Source organism: Mustelus asterias, chromosome 7, assembly GCF_964213995.1.
Source record: "Mustelus asterias chromosome 7, sMusAst1.hap1.1, whole genome shotgun sequence".
Classification (NCBI taxonomy): domain Eukaryota; kingdom Metazoa; phylum Chordata; class Chondrichthyes; order Carcharhiniformes; family Triakidae; genus Mustelus; species Mustelus asterias.
This window is the reverse complement of record NC_135807.1, coordinates 79,654,633-79,670,722: the sequence shown is the minus strand read 5'-3', so window position 1 is coordinate 79,670,722 and position 16,090 is coordinate 79,654,633. Positions and strand designations below refer to the sequence as shown.

The following is a 16,090-nucleotide window of genomic DNA, read 5'->3' as shown; positions in this document are numbered from 1 at the left end:
AAGGCATTAGAACTATTATATGGAAGACTATGTTGATGTTAAATGATAACTGATAAAGACAATATATTATGATGGTCCTCCTTGTTTCATGTCATCTAGGATATGGAAAATCATAATTCCATAGAAACATAGAAAACTACAGCACAAAACAGGCCCTTCGGCCCCACAAGTTGTGCCGAACATATCCCTACCATTTAGGCCTACCTATAACCCTCCATCCTATTAAGTCCCATGTACTCATCCAGGAGTCTCTTAAAAGACCCTATTGAGTTTGCCTCCACCACCACTGACGGCAGCCGATTCCACTCGCCCACCACCCTCTGTGTGAAAAAATTCCCCCTAACATTTTCCCTGTACCTACCCCCCAGCACCTTAAACCTGTGTCCTCCCGTAGCAGACATTTTCACCCTGGTAAAAAGCCTCTGAGAGTCCACCCGATCTATGCCTCTCAACATCTTATATACCTCTATTAAGTCCCCTCTCATCCTACGTCTCTCCAAGGAGAAAAGACCGAGCTCCCTCAGCCTATCCTCATAAGGCATGCCACTCAATCCAGGCAACATCCTTGTAAATCTCCTCTGCACCCTTTCAATCATTTCCATATCCTTCCTGTAATGAGGCGACCAGAACTGAGCACAGTACTCCAAGTGGGGTCTGACGAGGGTCTTATATAGCTGCATCATTATCCCCGGACTCCTAAACTCAATCCCTCGATTGATAAAGGCCAGCACACCATACACCTTCTTAACCACCTCCTCCACCTGCGGGGCCGATTTTAGAGTCCTATGGACCCGGACCCCAAGGTCCTTCTGATCCTCTACCGTACTGAGAGTCTTTCCCTTTATATTGTACTCTTTCATCCCATTCGACCTGCCAAAATGGACCACTACGCATTTATCTGGGTTGAAGTCCATCTGCCACTTCTCCGCCCAGTCTTGCATCCTATCTATGTCCCTCTGTAACTTCTGACATCCCTCCAGACCAACCACAACCCCACCAACCTTTGTGTCATCAGCAAACTTACCAACCCATCCCTCCACTTCCTCATCCAGGTCATTTATGAAAATGACAAACAGCAAGGGTCCCAGAACAGATCCCTGGGGCACACCACTGGTGACCGACCTACAATTAGAAAAAGACCCATCTATATACACTCTCTGCCTCGTTGGGCAAGCCAGTTCTGGATCCACCGGGCAGCAGCCCCTTGGATCCCATGCCCTCTCACTTTTTCGAGAAACCTTGCATGGGGCACCTTATCGAACGCCTTGCTAAAATCCATATAAACCACATCTACCGCTTTCCCTTCGTCAATGTGTTTAGTCACATTTTCGAAGAACTCCACCAGGCTCGTAAGGCATGATCTACTTTTGACAAAGAATACCATCTTAAGCAAGTCATGTTCCCTCTGGATAACATCACTATAATGAATTGAGCATTACCAAAGATAAACAATAATATCATACCTGCAATATATTGTGAAGAAAGGAACTAGGGAAAGTAAGAAAAGACTAGACTCTTAATGTACATAAAATAAGGAGCCTGAAGAAAGTTTAGAACCTTTCACTATTAGCAGAGAAAATACAGCACCTGTCATTACCGTGACCCGGAGACAACTATTATTTAAAAGGTAAGTTTTAGTAATTTTTAAAGAATCATTCTTGTAGAACCTGAAGGAGTAGTAGGATATAGGTTTTTGTTAGCCTGGTCCCACTGTACCTCTCTGCCCTCAAATTGTTACAATTGTACAGGGTTCTGCTGAGACCAGACCTGGAGTACTGTACACAGTTTTCATCTCCATATCTAAGGAAGGATATACTTGCATTGGTTAAAGGTTAAACAGCAAAGGTTAAATTAGTTAGTTCCTGGGATGGGATGGTTGTCTTATGATGAAAAGCTGAGTACATTAGGCCTGTACTCTCTGGAATTTAGAAGAATGAGAAGTGATCTCATTGCAATATACAAAATTCTAAAGGGGTTTGACATGGTAGACAGAGAGAAGTTGTTTTCCTGGTTGGGGAATCTAGAATATAGGGGCATGGTCTCAAGATAACAAGCTGATCCTTTTGGACTGAGATCAAGAGAAATTTCTTCACTCAAAGGGGTCTGAATCTTTGGAACTCTAACCCAGTGGGTCACAGATGCTCCATTGTTGAATATATTTAAGGTTGAGATTGACAGGTTTTTGGTCTCTCAGGAAATCAAGGGATATTGGGGAGCAAGTGGGAAAGTAGAATTAAGATGGAAGATCAGCCATAAACATACTGAATGCAGGCTCAAGGGGCCTCGTGGTCCGCTCCTACCCTTATCTCTTATGTTCTTATGTTCATGGCACTCACCCATGGCTACTGCTAGCAAGGCAGCCAGCTAACCTCCACAAGGTGCTCATAAATCCCTGTGAACAAATTTTTGATTATTCGGACGAGGCCAATTAAGGCCCATTTTAGGGATACCCTCTAGTTGCCTGATTCAAAGCATATTACAGTTATGTCATTGATTTCACACCAGAATTTAGGTGCCAACAATATTCTATTCCAATAAATTAACAAAAATCTGCATGAGCTTAATCAGCAAAACCTAAAAGCTAACCATTGTTCAAATGTCTCAATATCCTTTGTACCTTTTCAATTCAGTGATTCTTAGAAATCTTAGAAACCCTACAGCACAGAGAGGCGCCATTTGGCCCATCGAGTCTGCACCGACCACAATCCCACCCAGGCCCTATCCCCATATCCCTACATATTTACCCATTAATCCCTCTAACCTACACATCCCAGGACACTAAGGGCAATTTTAGCGTGGCCAATCAACCTAACCCGCACATCTTTGGACTGTGGGAGGAAACCGGAGCACCCGGAGGAAACCCACGCAGACACGAAGAGAATGTGCAAACTCCACACAGACAGTGACCCAAGCCGGGAATCGAACCCAGGTCCCTGGAGCTGTGAAGCTGCAGTGCTAACCACTGTGCTACCGTGCCGCCCCTTAATTTTGTAAAACTTCTAATCTGCCTTGGTTTTTTGGTTCCTTGCAGGTTTTTAAAAATAATTTTGTTTAAGCCGTGATTATTTTGAATCTCTTTACTCAGCAATTATGGTGCCAGTCTTGTTTTTCTTCTTTTTCTCATAGGAATATACTTAATTCCCATATCCTTCAAAGTAGTCTTAAAATATATTTTATTTTTAGTTTGGTTTCCCATTTAATCTTAGAACTTTTCTCATAGTTCCATAGTTAGCTCTCTGCATTCTTCTACATCTATATTATTTTTGGCCTTTATCTTGATCATATTTCTCAGCAGAATCCAAGGAACAACACTGCCAACAAAGCAACAAAGAAAGAAATAATTTCAAGACTCACCCTTCCAAAGAGTCACAAAGGGCAACGGGAATCCCTCATAAAATGATTTCCCCACTTTAGCAGCACCATAAATATTCCCTCAGAGTAACAAAATCCCACACACAGTCATCAATCATCACGATACTCAAAAAGATTATCCCTGTATCACTATAACTGCGATGTGGAGATGCCGGCGTTGGACTGGGGTAAACACAGTAAGAAGTTTAACAACACCAGGTTAAAGTCCAACAGGTTTATTTGGTAGCAAAAGCCACACAAGCTTTCGGAGCTGCAAGCCCCTTCTTCAGGTGAGTGGGCCCACTCACCTGAAGAAGGGGCTTGCAGCTCCGAAAGCTTGTGTGGCTTTTGCTACCAAATAAACCTGTTGGACTTTAACCTGGTGTTGTTAAACTTCTTACTATAACTGCGCCAACAATGCTGACGTAGCAATGTACTGCACGGCAGGTGCAGCGCAGAGACGTCAGAAAATATACATGATGCACAATTCTGAATTGATGTAATTAATTCCACATTGCTGACTATAAATCCTCTGCAATAATCATTGTTATGGAGCTGCTGAATCTCAGTCTAACTATAGTCTGTTGCTTCCATGGGCAACCATAGAAGGGGATGGCTCAGGAATGGACAAATCCTGTTTAAAATCTACTTGGCAAAAGAAGAAACCCTTTCCCCATCACCTGTTCAGACTAGCCACACTGTAACAAAGCCCTCCAAAAACTCAAACAGGGTTGCAAATGATCTGTTAATTTCCCTTCTTCCTTGTGCTCCTGATGCATGGTGCATGAATAGCTAGTAATCTGCGAGCAGAGATAAAACACCAAAATTGCAGTCTCCACACATTATGTCGTGTTACATTTTTCACAGTATATAGAAAGGAAGATGGTCAAACATCAGCTTAGCTCAATGAGACCACTCTTGCTTCGAGTCAGAAGATCTGGGATTCAAGCCTCACTCCAGTACCTTAACTTTGGATTATTGCTGACACTTCACAGCTAGACTGAGGTAGCCCAACATTATTGGAGGTGCTATCTTTTGGTTAAGACATTAAACCATCGCGGCACAGTGGTTAGCATTGCTGCCTCACAGCGCCAGGGACCCAAATTCAATTCCTGCCTGGAGTCATTGTCTGTGTGGAGTCTGCACGTTCTCCCCATGTCTGCGTGGGCTTCCTCCAGGTACTCTGGTTTCCTCCTACAGTCCGAAGACATGCTGGTTAGCATTGGCCATGCTAAATTCTCCTTCAGTGTACCTGAACAGGTGCCGGAGTGTGGCAACTGGGGAATTTTCACAGTAACTCATTGCAGTGTTAATGTAAGCCAACTTGTGACACTAATAAATAAATTTTAAGGTTCTATCTTCCTGTTCTAATGGAGGTTAAAGTTCCCATGGTACATTCAAAAAGGAGAGTCCTTCCTATGTCCTGGTCAACACGCATTATTGAAACATCACCATCAAAATAGACATCATTGCTGCTTGTGGAACCTTGCAGTGTGTAAACCGGTTGCCTGTCTGCCTACAAAATAAAGCTTCAAAAGTAATTAACTTGTGAAGCATTTTAGGCATTCTGAATAGGTGAAATTATAGATCATTGAAACTATGGCACAGAGACAGGCTCTTCGGCCCAAACTGGTCCATGCCGACCAAAATACCTAACCCCATTTGCCTGCATTTGGTCCATATCCTTCTAAACCTTTCCTATCCATGTATCTGTCCAAATGCCCTTTAAATGTTGTCCATGTCCCTGCCTCAACTATTTCCTCTGGCAGCTCATTCCACATACGTATCAACCTGTGTGTAAAAATGTTGGTCCTCAGGTTCCCATGTATTCTCTTCCCTCTAAACTTAGGCTATGTCCTCTAGTTCTCGATTCCTCAATCCTGGGAAAAAGACCGAGTGCATTCACGCTATCCATGCCTCTCATGATCTTATACACCTCTATAAGATCACCCCCCAGTTTCTTACGCTCCAAAGAAGAAAGTCCAGCATATCCAATCTTTCCCTATAACTCAGTCCCTCGAGTCCTGAAAACATTCTTGTAAATCTCTTCTGCACTCTCTCCAGTTTAATAACATCTTTCCTATAGCAAGGCGACAAAAACTGAACACAATACTCCAGGTGCAGCCTTACCAACGTCCTGCACATCTGCAACATAAATTCCCAACTTCCTGTCAATGCTCTGACTGATGAACATAGAACATAGAACATAGAACATTACAGCGCAGAACAGGCCCTTCGGCCCACGATGTTGCACCGACCAGTTAAAAAAAAACTGTGACCCTCCAACCTAAACCAATTTCTTTTCGTCCATGAACCTATCTACGGATCTCTTAAACGCCCCCAAACTAGGCGCATTTACTACTGATGCTGGCAGGGCATTCCAATCCCTCACCACCCTCTGGGTAAAGAACCTACCCCTGACATCGGTTCTATAACTACCCCCCCTCAATTTAAAGCCATGCCCCCTCGTGCTGGATTTCTCCATCAGAGGAAAAAGGCTATCACTATCCACCCTATCTAAACCTCTAATCATCTTATATGTTTCAATAAGATCCCCTCTTAGCCGCCGCCTTTCCAGCGAAAACAATCCCAAATCCCTCAGCCTCTCCTCATAGGATCTCCCCTCCATACCAGGCAACATCCTGGTAAACCTCCTCTGCACCCTCTCCAAAGCCTCCACATCCTTCCTGTAATGTGGGGACCAGAACTGCACACAGTACTCCAAGTGCGGCCGCACCAGAGTTGTGTACAGTTGCAACATAACGCTACGACTCCTAAATTCAATCCCCCTACCAATAAACGCCAAGACACCATATGCCTTCTTAACAACCTTATCTACTTGATTCCCAACTTTCAGGGATCTATGCACACATACACCTAGATCCCTCTGCTCCTCCACACTATTCAAAGTCCTCCCGTTAGCCCTATACTCAACACATCTGTTATTCCTACCAAAGTGAATTACCTCACACTTCTCCGCATTAAACTCCATCCGCCACCTCTCGGCCCAACTTTGCAACCTGTCTAAGTCTTCCTGCAAACTACGACACCCTTCCTCACTGTCTACCACACCACCGACTTTGGTGTCATCAGCAAATTTGCTAATCCACCCAACTATACCCTCATCCAGATCATTAATAAATATTACAAACAGCAGTGGCCCCAAAACAGATCCCTGAGGTACACCACTTGTAACCGCACTCCATGATGAATATTTACTATCAACCACCACCCTCTGTTTCCTATCCGCTAGCCAATTCCTGATCCAATTTCCTAGATCACCCCCAATCCCATACATCTGCATTTTCTGCAGAAGCCTACCATGGTGAACCTTATCAAACGCCTTACTAAAATCCATATATACCACGTCCACTGCCTTGCCCCCATCCACCTCCTTGGTCACTTTCTCAAAAAACTCAATAAGGTTAGTAAGACACGACCTACCTGCCACAAAACCATGCTGACTATCACCTATCAATTCATTACTCTCCAAATAACTATAAATCCTATCCCTTATAATTTTTTCCAACATCTTGCCGACAACAGAAGTGAGACTCACCGGTCTATAATTCCCGGGGAAGTCTCTGTTCCCCTTCTTAAACAATGGGACAACATTCGCTAACCTCCAATCTTCTGGTACTATACCAGAGGCCAACGACGACCTGAAGATCAGAGCCAGAGGCTCTGCAATCACTTCTCTTGCCTCCCAGAGAATCCTTGGATAAATCCCATCCGGACCAGGGGATTTATCTATTTTCAGACCCTCCAGAATATCCTGCACATCCTCCTTATCAACTGTAATACTGTCTATTCTACTCCCTTGCAACCCAGTGTCCTCCTCAGCTATATTCATGTCCCCTTGCGTGAACACCGAAGAGAAATATTGGTTCAATGCTTCACCAATCTCCTCCGGTTCCACACATAACTTCCCTCTGCCATCTATAACTGGCCCTAAACTTGCCCTAACCAACCTTCTGTTCTTGACATACCTATAGAACGCCTTAGGATTCTCTTTAACCCTATCCGCCAAAGTCTTCTCATGTCCCCTTTTAGCCCTTCTAAGCTCGCTCTTCAACTCCCTCTTAGCCAATCTAAAGCTTTCTAGTGCACTACCCGAGTGCTCACGTCTCATCCGAACATAAGCCTCCTTTTTCTTTTTAACCAACAAAGAAACTTTTTTGGTGCACCACGGTTCCCTAGCCCTACCAATTCCTCCTTGCCTGACAGGGACATACCTATCACAGACTCGCAGTAGCTGCTCCTTGAAAAAACTCCACATGTCGGACGTTCCCAGTCCCTGTAATCTCCTAGTCCAACCTATGTTTCCTAATTCTCTCCTAATAGCCTCATAATTACCCTTCCCCCAGCTAAAACCACTGGCCCGAGGTTCATGCCTATCCCTTTCCATCACTAAGGTGAACGTAACCGAATTGTGGTCACTATCACCAAAATGCACACCAACTTCCAAGTCTAGCACCTGGTCTGGCTCATTTCCCAGCACCAGATCCAATATAGCCTCACCTCTAGTTGGCCTGTCTACATACTGAGTCAAAAAACCTTCCTGCACGCTTTGAACAAAAACTGACCCCTCTAACGAGCTAGAGCTATAACAATTCCAGTCAATATTAGTCAAGTTAAAATCCCCCATAACAATTGCCCTATTACTTTCACTCCTAAGCAGGATTGACTCCGCAATCCTTTCCTCAACCTCTCTAGAACTTTTAGGAGGTCTATAAAAGACTCCCAACAGGGTGACCTCTCCTCTCCTATTTCTAATCTCCGCCCATACTACCTCAACAGATAAGTCCTCATCAAACCTCCTCTCTGACACTGTGATACAATCTCTGACCAATAATGCTACCCCTCCCCCTCTTCTACCTCCTTCCCTACTTCGACTAAAACATTTGAACCCCGGGACCTGCAGCATCCATTCCTGCCCCTGCTCTATCCATGTCTCTGAAATAGCCACAACATCGAAGTCCCAGGTACTGATCCACGCTGCAAGTTCACCCACTTTATTGCGAAGGCCAGCATGCCAAAAGCCTTCTTCACTTTATTATGAAGGCCAGCATGCCAAAAGCCTTCTTCACTGCCCTATCTACCTATGACTCCACCTTTAGAGAACCGTGCACCTGAATTCCAAGGTCCTTTTGCTCCACGATACTCCCCAAGGTTCTACCATTCACCATGAAAGTTCTACCTTGATTTGACTTTCCAAGATGCAACACCTCACATTTATCTGTATTGAACTCCATTTGCCATTTCTCGGCCCACTTCCCCAGCTGATCAAGATCCTGCTGCAATTTTTGATAACCTTCCTCACTGTCTACAATACCACCTATTTTAGTGCCATCTGCAAACTTACTGATTATACTTTGTACATTCTCATTCAAATCGTTGATATAGATAACAAACAGCAATGGGCCCAGCACTGACCCCTGAGGCACACCATTAGTCACAGGCCTCCAGTCCGACAAACATCCTTCTACCATTACCCTCTGCTTCCTACCATCAAGCCAATTGTATATTCAATTTGCCAGCTCTGCCTGGATTCCAGGTGATCTAACCTTCCAGAGCAGCCAACCATGTGGAACCTTATCATAGTCCTTACTGAAGACCATATAAGACTACGTCTACCGCCCTTCCTTTATCAACCTTCCTGGTCACTTCATTAAAGGACTCTTAACAAATTTGTAAGGCAAGATCTCCTGTGCACAAAGCCATGCTGACTACTCCATTCTGAAATATAAATGCAAGTTTTTTGTAAATAAAAGGACATTGGAGTAAAAGACATGTCAAGGGAACTAATGCTGCATTGGATCATTATTGGGTGGAGTTTTACTCTGATTCCACCCCGCCCTCTAACTTACCCCAACCCCACTCCCCAGATGGGGGCAGAAGACTCACTTTCTGCCAATTAATATCACAACAGCTGTTAAAACACTGCAAGGCAAAATAGCGAAGTGGAAGTGAGCACATCTCCAGTTTTTCAGCCAGGTGGGACAGGCCACCACCTCCTCCTAAAACTCAACTCATAGTATCACAATGTTGCAGCATATATTAAATTGCTCCATACCATACAATAGGTCTATGGTAGCACTCCAAATCTCAGAGGAAATTGCAATCATGGAAGTTCGTTAATAAGGAACTATTTCAATTTTTTAACCATCAAAGAAGCAAATAGAACAGGAGTAAAATGTGAAGAAATCTAAGAAGGATTTGGAGTGCATGTATGTAAATACATCGAGTGCGATAATAAGGTTGGTAAGGTACAGGAATATGTTGTCACATGGGACTATGATCAGTGACAATAAAAGAGACATGGCTCAAAGAAGCAGGGTATTCAGAACATCATAGAAATCATAGAAACCCTACAGTGCAGAAGGAGGCCCTTTGGCCCATCGAGTCTGCACCGACCACAATCCCACCCCACATATTTACCCGCTAATCCCTCTAACCTACGCATCCCAGGACTCTAAGGGGCAATTTTTAACCTGGCCAATCAACCTAACCCGCACATCTTTGGACTGTGGGAGGAAACCGGAGCACCCGGAGGAAACCCACGCAGACACGAGGAGAATGTGCAAACTCCACACAGACAGTGACCCGAGCCGGGAATCGAACCCGGGACCCTGGAGCTGTGAAGCAGCAGTGCTAACCACTGTGCTACCGTGCCGCCCTGGTAATAAGATATTCAGGAAAGATATAAAAGGAAATAAAGGGGGAGGAGGTAGTGGCAACAGTGATCAAAGAAACCATTACAGCACAGGAGAAAGATGGTCTAGGTTGTAGGACAATTGTCATTTGATTAGAATCAAGGAACAGAGGAGCTAATTCACCACCGGATACATACAAAAGGCTACCAAATAGTGGAATTGAGTTTGAGGGATAAATCCACAGGCATATTACAGAAAAATGCAAGAACTGCAGAGGAATGATATGGAAAACTTTAAATATGCTAACATAGACTGGGATAGTAACAAGGTAAAGAGAAAATAGGAGACATTCCTGCAATGTGTACGAGAGAATTTTCTTGATTTCTCTCTGGAAGAAAGCTGTCTTGAATCTAGTATTCATAAATGAAGTGGACAAATCAGGCATATTTCAGTGAGTGACCATTCAATGAATAGTCCTGGAGGGCATGCCAGGAGCAGCATGAGGCATACTAAAAAATAAGGTGTGAACCTGGTGAAGTTACAACACAGGACTATATGTGTAACAAACAGCATAAGCAGCAGGCAATAGACAGAGCTACATGATTCCACAACCAACGGATCAGGTTCTAAGCTCTGCTCTCCTGCCACACTTAGTCATGATTGGAGGTGGACAATTAAACCATTCATCAGAACAGGAGTCTCCACAACTGTCCCCCATTCTCAATGATGGGGGACTTCAGCACAAAGCCAAGGCTGAAGGATTTTCAGCCAGAGTGCCAAGTGGCTGATCCATCTCAGTCTCCTCTGGGAGACTCCAGCATCACAAATGTCAGTCTTCAGCCAATTCGATTCCCTCCACGTGATATCAAGAAACAGCTGAAGGTACTTGATACAGTGAAGGTTACGGGCCCTGACAATAATCCGGCAAAAGTACTAAAGACTTGTGCTCCAGAACTTGCTGCCCCTCTAGCCAAGCTGTTCCAGTACAGCTACAACACTGGTTTCCACCTGGCAATGTGGAAAATTGCCCAGGTATGTCCTGTACATGATATAGTTGCATGGTACACTGGGGAGACCATGCAGACACTATGACAATGGATGAATGAACACTGCTCGACAATCACCACGCAGGAGTGTTCTCTTCCTGTCGGGGAACACTTCAGCAGTCATGGGCATTCAGCTTCTGATCTTCAAGGCGGCCTTCATGACACACGCCAACACAGAATCAATGAGCAGAGACTGATAGTCAAGCTCCCCACACATGAGAATGGCCTCAACCGGGATCTTGGGTTCATGTCACACTATCTGTAACCCCCACGACTTGCCTGGGCTTGCAAAATCTCACTAACTGTCCTGGCTGGAGACAATACACACCTCTTTAACCTGTGCTTAATCCTCTCTCCACTCACATTGTCTGTACCTTTAAGACTTGATTACCTGTAAAGACTCGCATTCCAATCATTATCTTGTAAATTGAGTATGTGTCTATATATGCCCTGTTTGTGAACACAGCTCCTCACTCACCTGATGAAGGAGCAGCGCTCCAAAAGCTTGTGCTACCAAATAAACCTGCTGGACTTTAACCTGGTGTTGTGAGACTTCTCACTGTACACGATAAGCAGGACAAATCTAAGCCACTCAATTACTGCCTATCAGTTTATTCTTGATCATCAATAAAGTGATGAAAGGGGTCATCAACAGTACATTTAAATGGGACACTTGCTTAGCAATAACCTGCACACTCAGTTTGGGTTCTGCCTGGACTACCCAGTACCAGACCACATTACAACCTTAGTTCAAATATGCACATAAGACAAGAGCTCCAGTAGTGAGGTGATAGTAACTGCTCTTGACATCTTAGCAGCATTTAAGCGAGTATGGTATCAAGGAGCCCCAGCAGAACTGGAGTCAATAGGAATCAAGTGAAAACACTCTACAGGTTGGGGTCATACCTGATACAAAGCAAAATAGTTTGGCTGTTGGAAGTCAGTTTCAGAACCTCACTGCAGGGGTTCCTCAGGGTAGTGTCCTAGCCCAACCATCTTCAGCTGCTTCATCAATGACCTTGCTTACATCATGAGGTCAGAAGTGGGGATGTTCGCTAATGATTGCACAATGTTGTTTACAATTCATGACTCCTCAGAAACTGAAGCAGGCCATGTCCAAATGCAGCAAGACCTGGACAATGTCCAGGCTTGGGCTGATAAGTGGCAAGTAACATTTATGACACACAATTGCCAGACAATGACCATCTCCAACAAGAGAGAATCTAGCTATTGCCCCTTGATATCCAATGGCATCCTCAACACCGGTGCCCTACAAGGCTGTGTTCTTAGCCCCTTACTACACTCCCCTTATACACCTATGACCGTGTGGCCAAATTCCCCTCCAATTTGATTGTTAAGTTTGCTGACGCCACCACCATAATGGGTCGGATCTCAAACAATGACGAGATAGAGAAGCTGGTGAACTGGTGCGACAACAATAATCTCTCCCTCAATGTCAACAAAACGAAGGAGATTGTCATCGACTTCAGGAAGCGTAAAGGAGAACATGCCCCTGTCTACATCAACTGGGACGAAGTAGAAAGGGTCGAGAGCTTCAAGTTTTTAGGTGTCCAGATCACCAACAACCTGTCCTGGTCCCCCCATGTCGACACTATAGTTAAGAAAGCCCACTAACGCCTCTACTTTCTCAGAAGACTAAGGAAATTTGGCATGTCAGCTACGACTCTCACCAACTTTTACAGATGCACCATAAAAAGCATTCTTTCTGGTTGTATCACAGCTTGGTATGGCTCCTGCTCTGCCCAAAACCACAAGGAACTACAAAAGGTCGTGAATGTAGCCCAATCCATCACGCAAACCAGCCTCCCATCCATTGACTCTGTCTACACTTCCCGCTACCTCGGCAAAGCAGCCAGTATAATTAAGGACCCCATGCACCCCAGACATTCTCTCTTCCACCTTCTTCCTTTGGGAAAAAGATACAAAAGTCTGAGGTCACGTACCAACCGACTCAAGAACAGCTTCTTCCCTGCTGCTGTCAGACTTTTGAATGGACTTACCTTGCATTAAGTTGATCTTTCTCTACACCCTAGCTATGACTGTAACACTACATTTTGCACTCTCTCGTTTCCTTCTCTATGAATGGTATGTTTCTGTCTGTATAGCATGCGAGAAACAATACTTTTCATTGTATGTTAATACATGTGACAAGAATAAATCAAATCAAAATTTAAATGAAATCAAGTGATCATCGCTGAAGTCCCTGTCAACATCCTGAGGATAACCATTGACCAGAAACTGAACTGGACAAGCCATCTAAATACCATGGCTACGAAAACAGGTCAGAGGCAAGGAATCCTGCAGTGAACAACTCTCCTCCTGACTCCCCAAAATCTGTCCACCATCTACAAGGCACATGTCAGGATTTTGATGGAATACTCTTCACTTGTTTGGAGGAGTGCAGCTCCAACAACACTCCAAAAGCTTGACCCCATCCAGGACAAAAGCAGCCCATTTGATTGGTACTCAATTCACAAACATTCATTAGCTTCACCACTGAAGCACAGTAGTAGCAGTGTGTACCATCTACAACATGCACTGTAGGAATGCGCCAAGCCTCCTTAAACAGCACCTTGCAAATCAATGACACAATGATCATGGGCATAGTGGCTACCACTGCCGTCTCACAAAGCTATGGATCCGCAAATGTGACGCCACTGTTTAAAAAAGGGGATAGACAAAAGGTGCGTAACTATAGGCCAATTAACTTAACTTTTGTAGTAGGGAAAATGCTCGAATCCATCATCAAGGAAGAAATAGCGAGACATAGAATCATAGAATCCTACAGTGCAGAAGGAGGCCATTCGGCCCATCAGGACTGCACCGACCACAATCCCACCCAGGCCCTATTCCCATAATCCTACCCAGGCCCTATTCCCATAATCCTACATATCTGCCCTGCTAATCCCCCTGACACTAGGGTCAATTTAGCATGGCCAATCAACCTAATCCGCACTTCTTTGAACTGCGGGAGGAAACCGGAGCACCCAGAGGAAACCCACGCAGACACAGGGAGAATGTGCAAACTCCACACAGTCAGTGACCCGAGGCCAGAATTGAACCAATGTGAGACAGCAGTGCTAACCACTGTGCCACCCTTCTGGAATTAAATTGTCCCATTGGGAAGACGCAGCATGGGTTCATGAAGGGCAGGTCATGTTTGACTAATTTGATGGAATTATTTGAGAACATTATATGCGCGGTGGACAATGGGGAACCTGTGGATGTGGTGTATCTGGATTTCCAGAAGGCATTTGACAAGGTGCCACACGAAAGGCTGCTGCATAAGATAAAGGTGCATGATGTTATGGGTAATGTATTAGCATTAGATTGGTTAACTAATAGAAAGCAAAGAATGGGGATAAATGGACGTATTTCAGGTTGACGATCAGTGACTAGTGGTGTGCCTCAGGGATCAGTGTTGGGACCACAATTGTTTACGACTTACATAGATGATTTGAAGTTGGGGACCAAGTGTAGTGTATCAAAATTCGCAGATGACACTAAGATGAGTGGCAGAGCAAAGTGTGCAGAGGATGCTGGCCATCTGCAAAGGAATACAGATAGTTTAAGTGAGTGGACAAGGGTTTGGTAGATGGGGTACAATGTTGGTAAGTGTGAGGTCATCCACTTTGGTAGGAATAACAGCAAAATGGTCTATTATTTAAATGGTAAAAAATTGCAGCAACCTGGGTGTCCTTGTGCATGAATACAAAATGTTGGTATGCAGGTGCAGCAGGTAATTAAGAAGGCAAATAGAATTTTGTCCTCCATTGCTCGAGGGATGGAGTTTGAAAACAGGGAGGTCATGTTGCAGTTGTATAACGTGCTGGTGAGGCCACACCTGGAGTACTGTGTACAGTTTTGGTCTCCTTACTTGAGAAAGGATATACTAGCACTGGAGGGGGTACAGAGGAGATTCACTTGGGGGTTGTTTCCAGAGTTGAGAGGATTGGCTTATGAGAAGAGACTGAGTAGACTGGGGCTATACTCACTGGAATTCAACCTCATGCCTGGTTACACGAGTAAAATGTGTTTCAAATGAAATGGTTATATCTTGCATGGTCTGGTTCACCCAGGATAATTGATGAAAGATACAGATAGAATCAGTGACAAGGAAGTAGAGTTTATTTTGGGACCAAAAGCAATATCTTTGGTCTTTCCAATGTTCGACTGGAGAATTAGAAACTAATCTAAGACAACTTCAGGCTGGCAATCTCACAGCAAAGTGGTGGTCATGTGATCAAGAAAATTAGAGAGGTGGTAGTGCTGGATATCATTACTGCATTAGCTCAGATTAAAACAAATGTGATGTCAATTATACTAGTTCAGTAACAACAGAGGATACTGGTTGCAGACAAAATTCCAGGGACTGCTAGAAACATCCTGCAGAGAACCATGATTAAAATGCATTTCTTAAAGGCATAGTATCGTCACATGTCCATGAGGTTAGATCACAAAACAGCTTGGGGAAGAAACAAACTAAATAAAAATAAATTGTGGTGTTTAAATCAGGTGCAATTAATGAGCAACTATATTTCACTGTCCATAGATCAGGAAGTTAATGAAACAATAGATACTGCACACTATTACTCCAAAGTTTCCTCCTGGTCACTTCCTACTCATGATCAGCTTTCCTAGCCCCATGTTTGGGTCGCAGGAACTCAAAATATGTCAACAACCCATCTGGGGTCATTACGCAGGAGTCCACAGCTCAAATTGTATTTACTTAGACCCAAAGCATGTTTGCAAGAATTGTTTAGTGTAGGAATCATTCCCTGTAATAGTTTGCATTAGCAGACCTATGCCAATTCAATTTCAAGCTCATTTATTTCACACAGTTGGTTCACCTTGCCAATTTTTGAGATAATCTGCATGAAAAGTTTGCAAATCTCCCAAGTAATTCACCAGCAATAATAGTAAATTCAACAGTGTTCAGTGCGAAATATAAATTGTTACAACAGGTAAATCAGAGATCTCACATTTTCTGCTGTTCATGCTCTGTAGTAAAGACAG

The 16,090-nt window shown here is 44.0% G+C and overlaps 1 protein-coding gene across 4 annotated transcripts in view; it reads right to left on the bottom strand.

The window, feature by feature from the left end:
• The window catches only part of LOC144495804 (ATP-binding cassette sub-family C member 8-like), a 201,691-nt gene that overhangs the window by 68,056 nt on the left and 117,545 nt on the right, over positions 1 to 16,090 (bottom strand). The window lies entirely within an intron of this gene.